The sequence below is a fragment of the Carcharhinus amblyrhynchos genome, chromosome 34, assembly GCF_965287045.1.
Source record: "Carcharhinus amblyrhynchos chromosome 34, sCarAmb.v2.hapA, whole genome shotgun sequence".
Classification (NCBI taxonomy): Eukaryota; Metazoa; Chordata; class Chondrichthyes; order Carcharhiniformes; family Carcharhinidae; genus Carcharhinus; species Carcharhinus amblyrhynchos.
In genome coordinates, this window is record NC_137357.1 from 12,418,805 (window position 1) to 12,424,771 (window position 5,967).

Sequence of the window (5,967 nt, forward strand, 5' to 3'; positions counted from 1 at the left end):
CTGTTGCATCACAGCGCCAAGGACTTGGGTTTGAAGCCTGGCTTGGGTCACTGTCTGTGGAGTCTGCATGTTCTCCCTGTGTCTGTGTGGGTTTCCTCTGGTTGTTCAGGTTTCCTCTAACAGTCCAAAAGATGAGCCAGTTAGATGTATTGGCCATATTAAATTCTCCCTCAGGGTACCCAAACAGGCACTGGATGTGGAGATTTTCACAGTGACTTCATTACCGTGTTAATCTAAGCCTACTTGTGACTAATAATGAAACATCCCCTCAACTATCTGCTACTGTGCCTTACCTTTTAACCGATTTCCTATTCCACTTCAGCAAACTCTCTTCACATGCATGCCTTGACTTAACATGAAAACCCACACTTCTCTCACTCAAGCTGAATGTAAAATTGAGATCACGGTTCTAGAATCACGACAGTGCATTTGGGCAATCAAGTCTGCACTGACAATCTCCACATCATGACTACCACTGAAGATCTCACCCCGGCCTATCCCTTAAACTCCACATAGTTACCCTACTAATCTTCCAGACAAAGGAACAATTTAGCATGGCCAATCCACTTAACCTGCACATCTTTGGAGTGTGGGAGGAATCCCACACAGACATAGGGAGAATCTGCAAACTCCACATCGTCACTCAAGACCAGAATTGAACCCAAGTCCCTGCAGTAGCGCTAACCACTACGCTTACTAGAGAATTCTTCACTTAAGCGATTAATTAATCCCATCTCATTCCCAACTGGCAGGTCGAAAATAGCTTTTCCCTGGTTGATTCTGGAACATATTACTCAGAGAAACTCTCCTGACTAAACTCCGAATTCATCCTCCAGAGTCTCTTTGCCATTTTATTTGTCCAGACTATAAGAAGATCAAAATTTTCCAAGATGATGGCAGGACCTTTCTTCCAAGCCCTGTGATATTTTGGATTTATACTGTCCTGCAATGTAGCTGTGGGTCTGAAAACCAACTCCTCCCATCAGTAACTCATTCCCTTTGTTATGACGCCTTACCGCCAACCAAACTGATTATCCACGCTTGACTGGAGAAAATGAAGAGACAGGAGGGTGGATGGTGCAGGTGAATTGTAAAGCAAGTGGAGAAGAGCACAAAGCCAGACTGGGTAGAGAGGTGATGGAAGTGGGAGGCTGGTTAATGAAGATGAGCGAGTGTTGGGCCTGTTCTATGCCCAGGAGGCAAAACGCAGAGCTGAGAAAAACTGCTCCTAGTAAAACTGCTCCTAGTGGGGTAGGGGCGGGGGGGAGTGGGGCGAGTGGGGCGGGGCGAGTGGGGCGGGGCGAGTGGGGCGGGGCGGGGGGAGTGGGGCGGGGCGGGGGGAGTGGGGCGGGGCAGGGGCGGGGGGAGTGGGGCAGGGCAGGGGGTGGGGCAGGGGAGGGGGGTGGGGCAGGGGGAGTGGGGTGGGGCAGGGGGAGTGGGGTGGGGCAGGGGGAGTGGGGTGGGGCAGGGGGAGTGGGGTGGGGCAGGGGGAGTGGGGTGGGGCAGGGGCGGGGGAGTGGGGTGGGGCAGGGGCGGGGGAGTGAGGTGGGGCAGGGGCGGGGGAGTGAGGTGGGGCAGGGGCGGGGGAGTGAGGTGGGGCAGGGGCGGGGGAGTGAGGTGGGGCAGGGGCGGGGGAGTGAGGTGGGGCAGGGGCGGGGGAGTGGGGTGGGGCAGGGGAGTGGGGTGGGGCAGGGGGAGTGGGGGTGGGGTGTGGGGGTGGGGTGAGGGGGTGGGGGTGGGGTGAGGGGGTGAGGTGAGTTGGGGTGGGGGGATGAGTGGGGGGTGTTGGGGGTGAGCGGGTGGGGTGGGGGTGAGCGGGTGGGGTGGGGGTGAGCGGGTGGGGTGGGGGTGAGCGGGTGGGGTGGGGGGGGTGAGCGGGTGGGGTGGGGGGGGTGAGCGGGTGGGGTGGGGGGGGTGAGCGGGTGGGGTGGGGGGGTGAGCGGGTGGGGGGGGGGTGAGCGGGTGGGGGGGGGTGAGCGGGTGGGGGGGGTGAGCGGGTGGGGGGGGTGAGCGGGTGGGGGGGGTGGGGGTGAGCGAGTGGGGGGGGTGGGGGTGAGCGGGTGGGTGGGGGTGGGGGTGAGCGGGTGGGTGGGGGTGGGGGTGAGCGGGTGGGTGGGGGTGGGGGTGAGCGGGTGGGGGGGGTGGGGGTGAGCGGGTGGGGGGGGGTGGGGGTGAGGGGGGGGTGGGGGTGAGGGGGGGTGGGGGTGAGCGGGTGGGGGGGGGTGGGGGTGAGCGGGTGGGGGGGGGTGGGGGTGAGCGGGTGGGTGGGGGTGAGCGGGGTGGGGGTGAGCGGGTGGGGGGGGTGGGGGTGAGCGGGTGGGGGGGGTGGGGGTGAGCGGGTGGGGTGAGGTGAGTGGGGGGGGTGGGGGGTTGAGTGGGGGGGGGTGGGGGGTTGAGTGGGGGGGGGTGGGGGGTTGAGTGGGGGGGGGTGGGGGGTTGAGTGGGGGGGGGTGGGGGGTTGAGTGGAGGGGGTGGGGGGTTGAGTGGGGGGGGGTGGGGGGTTGAGTGGGGGGGGTGGGGGGTTGAGTGGGGGGGGTGGGGGGTTGAGTGGGGGGGGATGAGTGGGGGGGGGGGTGGGGGGGATGAGTGGGGGGGGTGGGGGGATGGGGGGTTGAGTGGGGGGGGTGGGGGGTTGAGTGGGGGGGGTGGGGGGTTGAGTGGGGGGGATGAGTGGGGGGGATGAGTGGGGGGGGGTGGGGGGATGAGTGGGGGGGGTGAGTGGGGGGATGAGTGGGGGGATGAGTGGGGGGGGTGAGGGGATGAGTGGGGGGGGTGGTGGGGGGGCCGCGGGTCACTCGGTCTTTGTGGCTCTGGGACGCAGCCGGTTCTGTGTTTTTGTTCCGGGCTCCGAGGCTCAAAGGCCTCGGGCTTTAGGCCCCGGCGCTGCCCACTTCCCGCGCCCTTTTCCCCCAGGCACGGGGCTGCTGCTGCTGCTGCTGCTGCGGCGCCGAGGCTTCCAGCGGCCCCCGCAGCGCCCGGCTCCGAGTGAAGCCGTCTCGGCCTGCCTATCCGCCGGGCCTCGGCCTGGAGCCCAGGACACCTACCGGAGCCGATCCGCCGCCTCACTCGTCGCCCGCTCCTGCCGGAGGACTCTGCCAAGACCGAGGAGTGCGCGGAGCGCCAAGCGGGACCTGACGTTGCAGCGCCTCCACCGGCCGGAGGACCAGAGCCACCGAGCCCTCCCACAGCATCTCCACCCGGCGGCGCTTGGCAGCATTGCACGGTGTCAGCTGGAAAATGTTGCTGTTTGTAAATCAATAACACAAAGTAATAATTACACTGCCAATAACGAACATGTACGTGCTCACAAATATCTTAACGCTTAACATTTACAGTGCAATTCACTTGAGCAATGAAGAAACTGCTCAATTTGATCAATAGATGTGTTCCCAGGATAAATGAGAACCCTGGATGAATGAGAACCAGCCTTCTGAGAATTTCTATATTCCATCAGCTGGGCCAGATAATAGTCACTGATTTCTGGCACAGAAGACCATTCAGCCATTAAATATGTGCTGCCTTCTTGCAGAGCAATCCAGTCAGTCCCACTGCCCCCTGCAAGTTCGTGCCCACCCAATTTCCTTTTGAAATCAACTCTGAGACATTTAAGGGACCTGATACTCAGAAGGATCTGGGCCGGCATGGTGGCACATTGTTCCCTGCTTACAGCACCAGGACCTGGGTTCGATTCCAACCTCAGTCATTGTCTGTGTGGGGTCTTATTGAATAGTGGAGGAAATCTAAGGGGCTAGGTGGCATATTCCTGCTCCTAATTTGAACATTTGCATATTTTTGAAATGGTAAAAAAAGTTAAGTATTTTCAACAAAGTCGTTTTTGCAATGACCGCTAACCTATTCGAGGTTAAAGAAGTTACAAATGAGGATTATAAACCAACTGTCGGTCTACAATGGTAAAGATTACAATAAAATAGCAACTCATGATTTTTAGACAACTTTTATTGAACTGTTTGTCTCACGATTTCAAATTACAGTAGGGTTTGCATTCCTGCTTCTTCTAACATTCTTGATTTCCATCCTGCACAATCACAGACATGCTCTCCATTTCTTCTCAGCAACATCCACTCAATTCCACAATCTGAGATATTTCAGGGCTGTGAGATTCAGAGGGATCTGGGCGTCCAAGTGCACCAGTTGCAAAAGGTTGCAGGAATTAAGTAGCTCCTGAAGAACAGGAGGAAGCTGTTCAGCCAGCATTCAATTAAATCATTGTTAATCTGGTGTTAACTCTGTTTAATTTTCTTGGTTCCATATCTTTTTGTACACCCAACCCAACAAAAATGCAGAAATCTCACTTTTGAAGTTTTTAATTGACCCCTTGCCTCAATGGGGGAAGAAGTTGCAGATTTCCACTTGTAAGGAATTAATAAACTAGCTCAGATCATTTTTTGTTCTGTGAAACAATTACGCTGAATAGAACAGTTCGACATTAGCATTGCTGCATCACAGCGTTAGGACTTGGGTTCAATTCCAGCCTTGGGTGATAGTCTGTGTGGAGTTTAAGAACAAAAGAACACAAGAAATAGGAGCGGGAGCAGGCCATCTAGCCCTTCGAGCCTGCCCCGCCATTCAATAAGATCATGGCTGATCTGTCGTGTCTCATTTCCACCTTCCCGCCCTCTCCCCATAACCCTTAATCCCCTTGCCTATCAAAAACCTATCAACCCGCGTCTTAAATATATTTAGCAAGGCAGTCTCCACCACTTCGACGGGCAGAGATTTCCAGAGATTCACCACCCTTTGAGTGAAGAAGTTCCTCCTCAACTCCGTTCTAAACTGCCCCCCCTTTATCTTGAGGCTGTGCCCTCTAGTTCTACTGTCCTTTCTGAGCAGGAAGAGCCTCTCCACCTCCATCCTGTCCATCCCATTCATCATCTTATATGTCTCAATGAGATCTCCCCTCATTCTTCTAAACTCTAACGAGTACAAGCCTCGTTTATTCAGCCTCTCCTCATAGTTCAACCCCCTCAACTCCGGTATCAGCCTAGTGAACCTCCTCTGCATTCCCTCCAAGGCCAAAATATCCTTGCATAAGTGCGGCGACCAAAACTGCACACAGTACTCCAGCTGTGGCCTCACTAGTGCCCTGTACAGTTGCAGCAAGACCTCCCTACTTTTATATTCAATCCCCCTCGCTATGAAGGCCAGCATCCCATTCGCCTTCCTGACCACCTGCTGTACCTGCAGGCTGGGTTTTTGCGACTCATGCGCAAGGACCCCGAGGTCCCTCTGCACCGCTGCATGCTGCAGTTTTTCACCATGTAAGTAATAATCCTTCCTACCATTATTCCTACCGAAGTGGAAGTGGACAACTTCACACTTGCCAACATTAAATTCCATTTGCCAGTTCCTGGTCCATTCGCCCAACCTACCTAGATCCTTCTGCAGACTTTCCACACCCTCCGCACAATTTGCCGTTCCACCAATCTTGGTGTTATCAGCAAGTTTTGACACCATACACTCGGTTCCCTTCTCCAGGTCATCTATATAAATGGTAAATAGCTGAGGCCCCAGCACCGAGCCCTGGGGCACTCCACTAGTCACCACATTCTCCATGTATCTGCAGGGGTTTCCTCTGGGTGTTTCCTCCCAAGATGTGCAGGTTAGATGGGATTAGCCATTATAAATGTGTGGATTACAAGGATAGGGTGGGGGAGAGGGCCTTGGTAAAATACTCTGTCAGAGAGTCAGTGCAGACATGATGGGCTGAATGGCTTTTTCTGCACTGGAGGGATTCTATCAGGCAGTCACATGGTCATAGTGGGACAAAATTATCCCTTTTTTGAATTCATTCATGGGATGTGGGCATCACTGGCTGAGCCATTTCTCATTGCCCTGAACTGAGTAGCTTGCTCGGCCACTTCAGAGGGAATTTTAAGTCAATAACATTGCTGCAGGTCTGGAGTGACATGTAAGCCAGACCGCATAAGGACGGCAGATCTCCTTCTC

At 55.7% G+C, this 5,967-nt stretch overlaps 1 protein-coding gene across 2 annotated transcripts in view; it reads right to left on the reverse strand.

Annotated features, from left to right (window-relative positions):
• Positions 1 to 3,141, reverse strand: part of LOC145361440 (cell division cycle and apoptosis regulator protein 1-like) — a 59,616-nt gene extending 56,475 nt beyond the window's left edge. For both annotated transcript variants that reach the window (XM_080217250.1, XM_080217249.1), the window contains exon 1: positions 3,045 to 3,141. The gene's annotated coding sequence lies outside the window, so the exon portion shown is untranslated. The remainder of the gene's footprint in view (positions 1 to 3,044) is intronic.
• Positions 3,142 to 5,967: the final 2,826 nt, after the last annotated feature.